The sequence below is a fragment of the Alligator sinensis genome, unplaced genomic scaffold (assembly GCF_000455745.1).
Source record: "Alligator sinensis unplaced genomic scaffold, ASM45574v1 scaffold170_1, whole genome shotgun sequence".
Classification (NCBI taxonomy): Eukaryota; Metazoa; Chordata; order Crocodylia; family Alligatoridae; genus Alligator; species Alligator sinensis.
The window spans coordinates 593146-609322 of record NW_005841863.1 but is presented as its reverse complement, the minus strand read 5'-3'; the positions used below and the strand labels follow the sequence as shown (position 1 = coordinate 609322).

General features: G+C 42.1%; 1 protein-coding gene across 1 annotated transcript in view; it reads right to left on the bottom strand.

Moving 5' to 3' along the window:
* LOC112552066 (ninjurin-1-like) overlaps nt 1-14613 on the bottom strand; it is a 411278-nt gene extending 396665 nt beyond the window's left edge. The window contains exon 1 of the mRNA XM_025216542.1: nt 14142-14613. The gene's annotated coding sequence lies outside the window, so the exon portion shown is untranslated. The remainder of the gene's footprint in view (nt 1-14141) is intronic.
* Nucleotides 14614-16177: the final 1564 nt, after the last annotated feature.

Below are 16177 nucleotides of genomic sequence, written 5' to 3'. Positions count from 1 at the left end.
CCGGGTACCCCAGGATCCCATTATTCAGGTGAGGGCGCATGTAGTGTCGCGCCCAGGGTTACATATTATTTTTTGCTTTAAGGTATTTATCCTGCAATTCAAGCTGTGGAGATGACCGTTAATGCAAATTATTGTTATTGCTGTTGAAGGTGGCCGATTTATTTTTAAATGCTTCTTTAGGTCTTGATGTTGCTCACCAGTATGCTTGTCGATTAATTTTGGGCTTTTTAAAGCCACATAGCTTTTTCTCCCCAAAAAAGTTCTAGGTAGATTAAATGTACATTCTGCTAATTAACCTAGAGTGCCTCTCTCATAAGATGCAAGGATAATATGTGCAAATACTCTTTTAAGGTTGAAAACTATCCTCCTCTACACAACTAGGAAACTGGCAATAAGCTAAGAATCCAGAACCTTAGATAGGTGCCTTCCTCCTACAGTTAGACACCCAAATATCTTTAAATGATCCTAAATAACCTGTCCAAGTCCACACTGGCATTCTGTTGAAAAAAAGCAGGTAATTAACCCACATATCCCAAATCCCAGTCTACCACCCTAACCATTGAACCATTATCTGCCCAATTTAACACTTCTTAAAAGAATAGGTTCTCAAATCTACTGAAATAAATAGCAACCCTCCACCACTTTCTTTAAAAGCAAGGAGAGACCTAAAGAAAATGTGTTTGGTCATCTACTCTATTAGTATTTAATTAACTTAAAATGTGAATGGGAAAACCCTTTTATTGACTATGTCGGAACCATACACATATTGCATTGAATATAGGAGAGATCTCAAAAAAAATCTATAAAAAAAGATTTAAAGCTCAGAAACAGCTTACTGAAAAAGAGCCAGAACAGAATGACTTTGCAAATGTGATTCAGTGATCTTGTAATCACTATGTTTTCTGTAAGGCATAAAAATAGCTTTTAACTCCAAGTAATAATATTACTTTTGTCTTCTGCCTTTTTATTCTTATTTGGGAAAGCAAAATTTGGCTGTAACAGAATAACAGCACGATGCTGCAGAATTTTTTAACTAAGAATGAATTCAGTAGAAACCCAAGATAGAAATCAAAGAAGCATTAATAGAATTATGTCCTTTTAGTTCTCTTAATTTCAGTTTGTCAGGAGAAATTTTCAAAAATAGACACACTGAACCACACCTGTAAAAGGTATGAACCGAGATAGCTATGAATGCAACCAATGTAATATGCATGTAAGTGGTGATTGTGCATCCAACTACCCAGTCTGATCCAGGTTCAGTTATACCATAAGGTGTCCTGTGTGTACAGCAGCACACACGCAGCTGTCCAAATAGCCAAACCAGGGATCCAGCTGAATCAATAACCCATCTGGTAGTGACTACTGCCATGTGCTGTGATGGAAGATGCACATACATGGTCAATGCTTTTTAAATGAGTTTTTGCTTAAGGAGTGTGCGACAGGGGGCCAAGTTAAGGTCGGGTCTCTACATCAGCCCATCCGCCTGTCTATGTGGAGCAGTCCACCCAATCTCATCAAACAGCAAGTCATGGCAGGTAACTGGTGTAAAATGTGGGAGGCTGCCCATTTTAATGCCCCAATGCCAGGGGGCATTGTACATGGCTGCATACTATCCCTACACCATGCCCCATGCCTCGCATATGGCATTATAAGTAGATCATAACTCTAGTCTGAGGCTGGGCTAGCTCTGCCCCTGGCTGGACCTCTCCCATTCTGCTCACGCACTCCACCCCCTCTCACAGGGCCTCTTACACCACTCACAACCTCCTGGGTCATCAGGCTTGCTTACTCTCATGCAGGTCGGTGCATGGGTAGCACCTTCAGGTCACTCGAGCTTCCCTACTCTATGAGGCACTAACCTTATGCCCTGCCCTAGGCAGAGCTCAGCCTCTAGCCCAGTGGTCTCCAACCTTTTTAAAGTAGGAGATTACCTTTGGCATTTAAAAACAACCCAAGATCTACCATGTGCCACCCCCTCACCCAGCAGGTAAGTCTGTGGAAGGAGGGACAGATGGAGGCAGATGGGAAAAAAAAGTTATTGGGGGCATGTCCCTGCAGGAGGTAAGTCTGGAGGAAGGGGTGGGGGGAGGGGCCAATTGAGGCCCCAGCCCTAGCCCCACTTCCTTCCTCACTGCTGGGGCCTTGATCATTCCCCGGCCCCCAAACAGCACTGAGGGAGGGAGTGGGGCTGGAGCAGTGGCAGGCCCCACACAGCCAGAGCAGAGCCGTGAGTGGCTTGTGCAGGGGATGAGAGGCGGGGTATGGGGGGAGGGTGGCATGAACCCTGGGAGGGCATGTGGGGGGCACGTGCCCCCAGATATGCATGCTGGCCAGGCTGGCAGGGGATGGGACTGCAGCAGGCTACGCTTGGGCCAGGCAGTGGCAGTACTGGGACTGAGGCTATGGGGGCCAGGCTGCAGGCACCAAAAAGTTCGCTATAGTGCCCCAATAACCCCACTCCCAGCCCTGCAGTCACCCAGCCTGAGCTCAGCACAGCCCAGGCCGCTGCCGTGAAGAGCACGGCACTGCCTTACAGCCCCAGCCCACCCTTCCCCCATGCAGATCCCAAGAGGAGGGTGTGGGGGAGAAGGGGCAGAGGAAGGCAGCACCACGCTGTTCATGGCAGGGGGCTCGGCTGCACTGTGCTCGGAGCAGGTGGCAGTGGTGCTGGGAGGGGGGGTTATAGTGAATTTTCAGGTGCCTGCAGCCCCCCTGTAGCCCTACTCCCAGCGCCACCTCCACCCAGCCTGAACACAGCCTGGTGCAGCCCTGGCCCCAACCTGCAGCGGCAGCCAGCCCAGCCAGCATGCAGATCCAGGGGCACACAACCTCCATGCCCTCCTGGGGTACATGCCCCACCCTCAGACAAGCCACTCGTGGCTCTGTCCCATGCCCCAGCTGTGCAGGGCCTGCCCTTGCTCCAGCCCCACTCCCTCCCTCACAGCTGCTGCAGCTGCCCAGCATTTGTGGGGAGGAATGTGCCTCCCCATCTGTGCACGGCAGAGGTGGCTGCCATTATGGGCTGGGCTTTGCGCCCCAAGCCCTGTTGCAGCTGGCCCAGGAGTGGCTCAATGCCACGTGCGTCCTGCTGCTGGGCTAAGCCTCATCCATTGTTCACCCAGCAGCTGGGTGCATGTGGCATTGGGCAGCTCCCAGGCAGGCTGCAGCAGGCTCAGGGAACAAAGCGCAGCCCACAACAGCAGCTGCCTCTGCTGTGGACAGATGGGTGGGGGCACATGCCCCCCCAAGGCCTTCGCTGGGGTGTGCACAGTGTCAGGACCCTCCCTCCCCACCCGGGCGGGCTGGGCGGGGGCGGGGGGCGCCCCCCGCCACTGTGAGCACCTTGGTGGAAGCCTCAAGGAGTACATGCCCCGCCATCTGTGTGCAGCAGAAGTGGCTGCCATTATGGGCTGGGCTTTGCGCCCCAAGCCCTGTTGCAGCTGGCCCAGGAGTGGCTCAATGCCACGTGCGTCCTGCTGCTGGGCTAAGCCTCATCCATTGTTCACCCAGCAGCTGGGTGCATGTGGCATTGGGCAGCTCCCAGGCAGGCTGCAGCAGGCTCAGGGAACAAAGCGCAGCCCACAACAGCAGCTGCCTCTGCTGTGGACAGATGGGTGGGGGCACATGCCCCCCCAAGGCCTTCGCTGGGGTGTGCACAGTGTCAGGACCCTCCCTCCCCACCCCACCCCGCGCCTCTGGACATGCTGCCCAGGCTTGATCCTCCCACCACACACCTGGCCAGGGTCTCACTCACCTTACCCCTGCTCCTGCCTCTGTGGCACTCTGTCCTTCACCACAGGGGCCTCTATCTTGCCCTCACCCCCACGGGCTGACCTGTTGGGCTGGGGCACATGTGTGCATGCCCCTCACCAAGCAAGTTGCTCATGTTTTCCCTCAGGTGTGGGCTGTCCCATGTGCTGCCCTTCAGGCTGCCCCTGCAACCCTACTCAGCAGACTCCCGATACAACCCTTTAGGTCACCCTATGCAACCCTACTCTGTACCCAGCAAGGCCCAGTCCTTCAGGCGCCACCATGCACCCTACTCTGGGTGGGCCACACACACACACAATTTCTGTCCTGCTCACTGGGGCCACTCTTCCTCTGCCCCCTCTCCAGGGCTTCTGGGGTCTTACACCCCTGCAGGGCTCAGGTGCCTCTCTCTAGGCATGCCTGGCCCCCGCACTGTCTGTCCCTTCCTTTGATTCCTGCTCCCTCCAAAATTTAAAAACAACTGCCTGGCAGTGGCAACAGGATTTCTACTCCAGCAGCAGTGAGGGAGTCAATAGACTTCATGGCTCATTAAAATCTACCCTATTCCTTCTAAACTCTTCCTTCCACAGTTGTTAATGATCCCCTCATCTTTTTCCAACAGTCTACATGTTCCACGAATCATGCTAATCTTTGTTCTGCAAATCTGCTGTTTGTTAGCTGCTCCTAATAATGCAACTCTTATTTCATAGCCGTCCAGACTCTTTTTGACTCATTCCAATAAAGTTATATTTGTTTTTGCATCAATCTTAAACTGAATAAGAGAAACCAAATCCCCTTGCATATTTGTAAAGCTGCTTTTTTTTTTTTTTTTTAAACCTGGAGAACAAATGTGTTATCTGAAATGTTATGATGCACCTTACCATGAGAACTCCCTTTTTCAAAATCCTAGATCCACCTATGAGTCCAACTAACTAGGGAACACTAACTAGTTTTTTTTCCCACAGGGTATTTTTTCACTAGGGTAGAGTGAAAAAAAAATACACCACTGTTGTGTGCCTGCTCTGATCTCCAACTAATATAAAAGCAGATAATGTCAGTATAGATGCACCGTTAGTCTGCAATCCCAGCATCAGACCCAACATTTTGTTAAGATCTGTCAGTCTCTGCCTATAAACAATAATTTCCCAACTTATTTATTAGTCTTTTAAAATAAGATAGTGTAATTCTTACCAAGCATGAAAATGAAGCTACGAAAAAAAGTCAGGGTGACCCTCATTTTAACAATGCAATCAAAATTAATTTTCTATCTTCCCTGCCAAGTCATTTTCTCTTTTCCAAGTACTTGCTGGGACATGCTTCTATTCCATTTATTGTTTTATTTTCTCTCTCTCTTCCCTCTTTAGTCAGTTTAATGTGGCAAGCAGGCAGGAAAAAATAAAACCAGGTTTTCACATTTTTAAAATGAGATCTTAATGTACAGAATGACGAGACATCCTAGCTGGTACGATTACCCCAGCACAGTTTATAGAAACCAGAGTTTTCAACACATTACTGTGCAAAGGCTGTGTCATCTCTTCTTGTCTGCTCCTCCAGTCTCACCCCTCACATTTTCTGTCTTTTATTTTAAGGCTGAACCTACCCATTCTCTTTCCATGTTAGTTCAGAAGCAGTTCTGCCCCTTCCTCAGTGTGTAACACCTGCAACCCTTTCAATATTAATGCCTACGTGTGAACAAAGTGACTGAACAGGCACATGCACCATTAGGAAACTGCTATTCTGAGCCCTGTGCTAGTACTGTTATACCCCTCTCTTTGCTGAAAGCCAGATGCTCCAGTGAAAAGGTGCAGAGGGTAGGAAAGACTGAGGACCAAAGAGAAGGACCTGGTCTGAACTTGGGATAGATGAGTTGGAAGACAATGCATTGGTGATGTCTGGGTGCAACGGGGTCACCATTGTGTTGGGAAGGGTTGCTTGAATAGAGATGGGAACAGAAGAAATGAAAGGGACTTACTGCATTAAATGGCTTAAGGAAAAGGGTCACCCAAGCATTCCATATCTAAGGACTTGCCAGCATAGGAAGCTAGCTAGCATAGATATTAAGGCATAAGCTTCACTGCAATAGCTCCCTACATGGATGCTATTTCAAAATAAAAGGGATTGTATTGCAGAACAGTGAGTGTAGTCATAAAGCATGCTAATTATTCCAGAATGAAGTGGGTTTTATTCCAAAACAGGCTGCCCATACAGGGGTGCCCATGCACCTATGCCACAATAACATCATTCACAATAGTGGTTCGGGCCACTTTCCCCTACATAGCTATGCAGGGAGCTATTCCACAGTGCTACTTTGGCCAATTTCCCCGAGTAGACAAGCTTTAGTGGAAGCTTTAGTGTAGGACTTACTGGTACACTGTTTGATTGTATGGTAAATTGCCTATGTTTGGTTCTGTTTTGAAAAGGTTGTTTTCTAGGATCTCCTGCTCCAAGGCAGAGCTCTTTCCATGCTGACATTCTGCATATGCTAGAGGGTCAGAAAGAACAGTCCTTCATTTTCTCCCATGGCTACACAGAGTGGGCCTGGTTCAGCACTTGTGCAACTCCAACATCATGCCACTGATTTCAGTCGAGTTGTACAAGCAAAAAGCCGGGATGGGAAAAATCAGGTCCTCTCTTCTCTTTCCAACAAATCTCCAAAAGCACAGAAATAAATAAGGGGAGTGGATTAGCAAGATAGCTATGTTTAGAGATAACATTGAGAGGTGGTACAGGAGTGACAGTGAAGAAAGAAAGAGCCATTGCTATCTGTGTTGCTGAGGTGCCTAGAAATTCTTAGCAGAGGTTACCAGCCAAAATGCAGCACTACACTAACCTAGTTGTATTGCTTCTGCTACCACACAGCAAGCTAGTGTACTTGGAGCTAGCGTAACACATCACATAGTTGCAACATGCAACACCATGTACTCACAGTGGTAAAAAGACCTCATTGTAGCCTGCTGCTCCCCTAGGCTGGCTCTGGACTGCAGTGGCAGGGATTCATGGAGCCATTAATGCATGCATCCCCAACATGGCTCCATTCCTGGGAATTCAGTGGGAAGCCCCGTTCTTGTTTGTCCACCCCTGAATTCCCAACCTCTCCAGAAGCTCCATGGCCAGGTGAAAGGGCTCTGAAGGCTAGATCTGGCCTGCAGACCACATCTTTGTCACCACTAGTCTGAGGGAAGAGTGGTCAATAATGCTGTGGGATTAAGAAAAGAAATGATGACAGTGAAGATCCTACAAGATTTAAATGTGCTAACTTGCTCAATGTGTCTGGTACAAATTTTGCAAAAGGAGTCTTGCACACAATGCAATACAGGAGAAAATATTTTGGTTACGATTTTTTTTTTTTTTTTTTTCAGATCAGGAAAAATTCTGTTTGTTCATAAAGTACTGGATTATGGCTCTGTTTTCATCCTACTCAACATTAACATCAGGATTAATATCACTGTATAAAGATCTTACAGAAAATCTGTAATGAAGATCCATATCCAAGTTGATGAGACCATAGACCAATCATTTTTGGATGTGTGAATCTGATAGCTTTAACCCAAAATGGTTAACTGTCTGCAAACATTTTAGCTGCTCCTCTGGCATCTTTCCAATCCTGTTTGTTAAAATGAAGATATACCCTGGTTTGTTTCTTCTGTTAGTTAAAAGAGCCTAGTGTGACTGGCAACTCTTCCCTTTAGGTAAAATTCATGGAAGGAATTTTTAAAAAAATTGATCCATGACTTTTCCTTCAGCTTGCATCATCCAATTTTCATGGCAAGCCATCTTCAAAGTATATCAGCCTCTTTTTAAAAGGTCACTAATATTTTTCTGGTTGAGGAGTACTGATCTGCCTCTACAGAAGATGTTTTGGGGACTGGGTGACTCAGTGGGCTACTTGATGTATTACCTCACACATTTTAGGACTTACGTTCACAGGTAAATAAAAATAGTTTCACCTACTCCATATCACTGTCATCACACAATTTTCCAATATCTAGCACAATTGCATAGCTATACCCAATAGGACTAGTTCAAGAAAAAAAAATGGATGTAGTATGCATAGAAAGTGAAGCTAACACAGCAGAAAAAAATACATTCCACTTCCCAGGATTACATCAGGGTCAAGTCAGTGCTATCAGTCTTTAATTCTGTAAGGGCTCAGAATTCACTCTAAGCAAGAAGAACTTAGAAGTGTTGTCAATTATGATAACATAGGTTCAGCTAACACAACATAAGCTTACTCACATGCATGTATGCAGGTACTACAGCCAAAGACTTCCCCTTCCCTTCCTTTTAAACAAATGCTGAAGTTGAAATTCTACCCCAGTAGCAACCAATGGCAAAATTCCCTGTTAAAGCTTGGGAATTTTTCCTGTTGCTGTAAATGGGCGTTCAGTCAGGAACCTTATTTTCTTATTCATGTAACTACCTCTTACTGAATATTAAGAAATGTGTTCCAGTAATTGCAATCACTGCATTTATTCCAGAGATATATTGATGTAACAGGAAAAAAGAATCTCTCAAGAGGACTACTGATAGAGAAAGGGCTGAAGGACACAGCCTGTAATGTATATAGATATGAACAAAGTGTCTCATAAAAATATCTGACTGAAGGGACCTCCCAGGTCACAAAGACCAGTTTCCCTGCTGCTATAGGCAGCCATAACATATCATCCCTGTCATAGATTTAGCTAGATTCATTTAAGCACCAGTTAGGTTTCTTTCCCCCACTACTCCAATTGGAAGGCTGATCCAGAACCTCTACTACAGCTTCTAATTTGCAGCCTAAATTTATTTGTATCTAATTTATATCCATTTTTCCCTAAGCAAGCATGACTTGAATAGCTTTTTCTCCTTCTAGTACATCCATCCATGCATCATGTCTGTATTTACACAGCACAAACATACCTGCTCTCAACCATGATTTTCCTAGAATAAACAAGCCCCATCTTTAGTCTTCTGTCATAAGTTAAGCTCTCTAGAATGATCTGTGAAATAGTCACCCTTGTCTGAATCTGTTCCACTTCAAAATTTACTTTTTTTTTTTTAAACAAGAATCACACGCTATTCCACATGAGGTCAAGACAGTGCCTTAGAAAATTGCACTAATTCTTTTCTATCACCCCTGGAAACACCTTGGCTGATGCATCCTAAGATTGCATCTGGCTTTTCCTAGCTGTTTCTGCTCATGGCTTATACTTATCCTATGATTAATATACTCAGGTCCTTCTCTTGTATTATTTCCAACCAGTAAGCACCAAATTTATCACAAAACTTCTAATTATTTGTGCAAAGGTCTAGGTCATGCACTTAAGGACTAATAAATTGCATCTATTTTTTTCACTGCAGTCCTCAAGGTCATCTAATTCTTCCTGTACGACAGCCTGATCCTCCTCTGCATGGACAGTGCCTCTCAACTTTGTGTCTTCAGCACACTGCTACTTTTTGTGCCAAGGTCACTAATGAAAAAGTCATAAATGAGATCAGTGTCAAAATTGATCTTGCAGGAACTCTACTAGCAATTTCCTCGAACCTCACCAAAAGTGATTATTGTCTTAGGACTCTTTCTGCTTGGTCTACATTACAATTCCTACATTGAAAAACTGCATACATTAAGAAAATAATGACATCACATTGAAAAGCAAAAAGGATAATACCAAATACTCCTTTCCATAATGAATTAAATTCCATGGGTATATTATTAAAGCAAGATGCTTAGTAATATTCAAAGTACATTTACCTGAATAATAATACAGCATGCAATTAGAATGTTATCCAAAGTGATCTAAAATGTATCAATCCCTGTTCTCCAAGGCATAAACAGATCAATAGTTGGGATCAGGGATATGTCTCTACTCACAGTGCAATATTTTTAAATTACATTCCCTGATCTATTCTTGCTTACAGTAGCATAGATCTGGAATAATTCCACTGAAGTCAGTGGAGTTACATTTGATACAAACCTGCTGTAATTTAGATCAAGATAAGGACCTTTGACTTTAGCTGAACTACTTATCTGAAAAAGGGCTGCAGGAGCAGGGCTTGTGTGCTTATTTTAAGGAAAAAGAAAAAAAATTAAATTTTGCACATTTTCATATTACATTATACCTTAATGGCATGGTTCTTGGGAGCCGGCCACTCTACATATGAGAAAGAGCTCTTACTTTGCCATTAGATGCATCAAATTGGCTTTAACCTGGCAAGAAGCCGAGGTCCAGTAACCTTGCATGAGAGAGGTTTATAGCAGAGTCTGATGAGGAAAAGCTGCACCATATATCTTAAAACTGGGGAAAAGTTAACGGTTTGCTGTCCTCGCTCTCTGTCCTGCCCTATCTTAGCCAAGATGTGTTCTACAACAATGGAAAAACATGCTCAGATACTCTGCTGTTATTTTCTTACCCTTTTTATACTGTCACAATGTATTTATTCAGAGACATATATCCCTTTGCTGTGTCCCCAGTTAGTGCTGCAATCAGAGGTTTCAGCTTTGCTCTTAGTTTTTATGAAGGCCCACTGCCTCAGCGTACAATTAATTTAAACCAAGTTTCACAGAATTTTATGAGCTTAGCACATTCAATAAACACTGGCATAGCTGTGTGCTTGAATGTTGTTCCCCTATGTATTCTGTGGGAAACGCGTGACACCTCCTGCAAATGTTGCAGACCTTGAGTGCACATAGGCATAGAAGGGATTCAGAAAGGGGTTTTTTTATACGTGTGTAAATTACAGGATCAGGAACAGATGGATATGTTGCTATCCCTGGGTAGCTGATCACAGTAGGTGGCTAGTACTATGATTTGTAAATGGGTGGCAAGGAATAAGTAAGAGCCTCTTTGTCTTTAGAAAAGCAGCAACCCTGACGTGGACACAGAGAGAAAACTTAAGCTGACAGTAGTGGAGTTTTACCCCATTCTTTCAATGATAATTCTTTACTAGTTTACACAAAGTAATCTAGTTTAGGGTTTTAAACCACCTATCCACTACTACGTCTATTGGTGCAAACACATCTCCTGTGTCTGCTGTAAAAAACTCAGTGCCGCCTTTGAGATCTGTGAGATTAAATGGCAATGGCTGTATTATCAATATTGAAACCAAGATAGGGAATAAAGAAATCTACTTATTGATCAGAAGGAATCAGGTTAGGGCAGGGCAGCAGGAACTTGCAGAAGAGGCAATTTAACCCTAACCTTTCTTTAAAGATGTTTGAACAGACAGTTTTTTACTATTGATCAGAAACTAGATCAATAACTAGAAACTAGTTCAATAACAGAAACTAGACAGCCGACTCCAGGCATAATTTTTTACTTGGAAATACAAGAGCCAAAAATACATTCTGATTTGGAGTTACAGGGTTCTTCTGGATGTGACTATATTGTGCTGGTGCAATCTCAAGCCTGAAGCCCAGAATCTGCATTTTTCAGCAAGTGTGAAGAATAGTATAAAAAGTCTTCCCCCCCCCACCCCACACTCAAGCTGACATTTGCACAGGATGCTTTTGAAGCTATTACCAGCAACTGTATTTAGCATTTGTTTTTGGCCTGGTTGAGCAGCCTTTGATGCTGTTCTGGGCTGCTATCATCTAGCATTTAGCTCTCACTTGGTTGAATGGCTTTTCATGCTACTTCCGATTTATTGGTGATCTGGTCTTGTCAATTTTATTTAAGGTATTTGATTCCTCTTGTCCTCCTGGACCTTCACTTTTCTTTTTCCTTTCTGGCATGGCTGAACTCTACTGCTATGGCCTCAAACTTGCAACCTCTGGGCTGCCAACTGTGAACCTTAGTGTCCACATGACCCCAGCCTCCTTGGGCATTCACATAAGTGCTTGATAAAAGTAGGGAGCCAGGTTATAGATTGTGTCTTTTTAATTATTGTTATTTTCCTCTTACATGGAAATAATAAATGAATATGTAATAGTTAAGCACCTATTTTATATAACCTTTTTTCTTTGTTCTTCAGAATTTCATCAAAACAGAATTCCACCAAATCAGTGAATTTTCTCACCCCCAACATGCATACCCCTTCCTATTTATTCCATTTTACAGTAACCATTCTAAAGATCCTGTACCATGACTCTACTTACTCTGCCGAACACTGATATGGTCTCATAATAATGTTAGAATGATGGTGAAGCCATGAAGGTCTAGGAAGTATGCGAGACAAGGATTTCTTAGGGTGATACCTTCTACTGGATTGACTGAATAGTGGGGAGGAGTTAACAAGCTTTCAAATGCAAGGCATTTTTCATCAGATTATCACTCAGACCTGATGAAGAATGCCTTGTATTCAAAGGCTCATCTACCTCTGCTATGGAGTTGGTCCAATAAAAAGACACCACCCTAAGAAATTCTTGCCTTTTGCACCATGTCATGTCATTCTTCCTCCAGCAAGGGATATGTTCACTCCTAAGTCAACAATCCTTTACCCTGTCAGGTAAGGATACGAGAGATGAAAACTAGGAAGGGAATCAAAGCTCATTCCTTCCCCCACTTCCAACACAGGTACAAATTATAACCATCCTGCCACTAGGGTTTTCTCCTTTTTCATGTCTATTTTAACTTTCTTCTTAATTGACTGAGAAAGTGCCGAGTTTAATTATCTTTTTGCATGCCTGTGTGAACTGGCTGTTCTACATTTTTAAATTTTTTTAATCCACCGACTTGAGGCTGACAGAGTACAGTAATTTTCTCTCTTATCTTTAACGTCCATTTTTGGCCCTCACCTTTTATAGACTCTTCAGTCTGTAACACACAGAGCACAGCATTGGGCTAAATTATGCTACACCAACAACCAGCAGCCAGTCATTGTTCCATGACTGTGCTTTCATTTGCTGATTGGTATACAGCTCAGTAATACATCCATGATATAATTACCATTTTCTGCTACATTTAAAGTATAAGCCACAGTCCTGAATTTTAACTATGCAAGCAGGTCATTCATCAATATTTGAGGCTGTACAGGCAGCGATACACAGCCAGCTACGCTATCATTCTGACCAGTCTCACAGGCTAAGCACGTTCATGCCTTTTGCGCAAATGTAATGGGAGCTCCTCAAGGAATATCTAGAGGTTGCAAAAAGTAATGCACATGCTATATCAAAGGCATGTGTTTAGACTATAAGATTTCCAGAACAGAAAACACTGGCAAGATACAATGGTTGAGCATGAGGAAAGATGATTGGTGAAAGAAAAAAAATGTAGGGAAGATTCTGGGTGAAAATGGGTTTTGGGGAAGCAGCAGGAAACTTGTTCCCAAAATTCACACTGAAGCATCCCCCTTGGTAGGGCAGGGGTGTCTTTTTTTATTTTCATGTTCTTCCACCCAAACTGGTGAATTACTTGCAACACACTGGAACTGAACTACCTTGTGAATCCACTTTGCAAGCAAAGGACAAATCTTATATATGGATGCCAAAAAGCATTAAAATGAGCGATTCCTCTTCTCTATTCTTCATTAAGTGGCAGATAAGCTTGTGTTCCCTGCCCCAGCTGTGCTAAAGCATCTGCCCTTTAGCCACAGCAACTGCCTTGTTACGCATTATTGACATACAATCACGAAGACTGACGGGAGATGGTGATGCAGTGAGGATCCCTTGGGCATATGACATGGGCTATAATGCTCAATGACTTCATACCTCAGCCCTAGTACCATGTGAAATATCCCTCCCTCTAGAGTATGGAAGAAGGGGGAAGTGCTCACTGCTTTACTGTTGATTCACCATGGGGGGGGTCTCAAGGGAACATTCATAGAAGAGACAAAACCGAGTACAAACCCTGCAGCCTTTACTTTAACAACACTGAATTCTCAGAGCCTACAAATAATGACAAATGACTAACAGCTCAAAAAACCTGGCCTTTCAATGAGGGCAAGTTGTCTGGGATGATTAACCTTAAAAAAAGAAAAAAAAAAAAGAGGGGGAGGGAAGTCTGTAGTTATTAGTTGGAAATGTGTAAATTTAGCGATAACACTATAAAGAAAAGCTGAAACACTACTGCACATGCCAAACCCTTATTACAGCATATTGCAGCTAATTCATAACACTGCAGCCTTGCCATCTCACAGGGTTTGTATTAATGCAAATTACCTTTTGCTCACTTTAGATGACAGGCACACTAAGCAATTTGAACTTTTATAATGCTAACACTCCATAAAGAGGCACAACAACGACAATTATAATAGTCTGTTCCTACTGCTGTGGATAAGATTGTCAGCATTTCAATTCTAACTCTTATTTTCAGCAACTTAAGTTATTTAGGGGAAAAATGCTCCATCATAGAACTTGGCACATGTTATTAGCCAAAAAGTATTTTTAAACATGTTTATACACTAAAATTTGCTTAATATTTTGAGATTACACAAGGACCAAATATATTTTATATATACACACAAATACAACTAACCTGTTTTGTGGTAGACTTATAAAATGAGAAAATGCCTTTTTACAGCTCTAACATATTTTTTTAATCAAATTTCTTATTCATGGTGCCGCTTACACTTTGGAAAAAATACTTTTGTTATATCTTAAGGTTTATATCCTTCAGAAAATCTCATACCACTCTTGGCCAAAATCAAAAGAATAATAACATAGAAAGATACAGTCTTACAGCTTGATGCCAGCATCAGCAACTCCTGCAGAATAGTGGTTTAATATATTAGTAACTCACCCCACAGGCTCAAGCAGCCACAAAGATATTACAAGCCTACCTTTACCCCCAACTTGTGTGCTTTGCTAAACACAGCTGAACTAGATGAGAGGCACCAACACTCACACAGCTGCCAGCACTTTGAGGTAACTGAACACCATCACTTGTGCAGGCCATTACCCATGTCATCAGTTTGATTGAACTAAACTCCAAAACACCTGTAGTGATCCTAGCCCACATCACTGATATATTGATCCCAATATAGCTCCTTCATACCAGATAAAGACTGATTTGCTTAGATTTTCACAGAGCTATGCATAATAATTGTCTGCTAACCTAGAGAAACAGCATTTTGTGCATATTGTGGTTCTTATAAAGCTGAATCTATTTATTGTTAGTCACACTTTTTGTGGGACATGTACACTCAAATTACAAAAATGCATTTCTTTAAAATTATGTCCCTGGCTTAAGTATTGCTTATTCCACCTCCATCTTTGAGTCAGTCACAAGTGTTACAAAAGTAATGCAAATATCAGCAATGAAGTGTCACTACCCATGTTCTTTACTTTATGTTGATTCATAAAATCTGTAGCTCACACAAGGCCTCTCTTCTTTTCTCCAAAACTATGGTATCCTAATCCCAAGTACATCAGCTCCAATTATTTCAGTATTCCAGTTTTAACATTAATTGGGAAAATCATTAATTATCTGAGTTTAAATGTGACAAATCAAATTGCTAGGAATTAAATAACTTGTAGATCAATACTGTTTGAATTATCAATTAATCATTCCTTGTAATTAAAACTACCAAATCCCAGTGCATTTCATTTAAATCTTATTATGCAATTTCTAATTTGGAGCTTTTAGAAGCTATATTGATTGTAGGCATACTTATTATCATACCTAGTAATCAAATAATTTATTAATCAGTACACCTGCTTGTGGGATATACTATTTAATTATTGGAGCTTTCTGTTTACAGTAAAGGCTTAATTCAGACACTGAATAAACAAAGATATCAATGTTTTACAATTTTATTATATGTTTCAAGTCAACCATTACAAATGCAATCTGTAAGAATAAGATTTTAGAAATAAATATTATTGAAACACTTAGAATAGAACCAAGTATGTTTTTTTTCAAATAAATATTTTTTAAATAAAGATTTAAGGGATATTTGACTTCTCCCAGTTGTCATTACTTTTGAGGGAGAGGAGTAAATATATAGTATTTATAGTTTGTAAATCTTATAGTCTACAGATCAGTTTGATTTGCAAAATGATGTATATGAAATAGTCTGAGAATTCGAACTGCACAATATCATAGTTCAACTATAGATAAGAAAAAAAATCAATAACATTACCAGAAACATGACAGATTTTCAGACTAGAAGTCTAATTCTCTAAAGACTTATGGATATCAGGAACTGTATTAATATGAGTAGTGTCATTGGGAAATAATGCATATTGGAATATGGTCTAAATTCAGTATTGGGACTAACTCATTAGAATTGAGCTTTACACTGGAATCATTTCACACTGCACAACGGGAGTTATCTATTAATAAACAATCCAAAAATAATTTATTAATGACAACATTGGCAACTTCAGAGTAAATGGTAAGCTTTCATAGGAATGTATAAATCAGGTTGTTTGTTTGGCTGATGAGCAGAGGGGTGAAGGGAGCTTGTATTTTAGAAAGTTGCATGGATTAAATGTCTTGTTAGCATCTCTGTCCCTAGTCTAACTTGAATTTTGCAAAATGTCAAGAGCCTGAACTGGCTGGGATTAAGT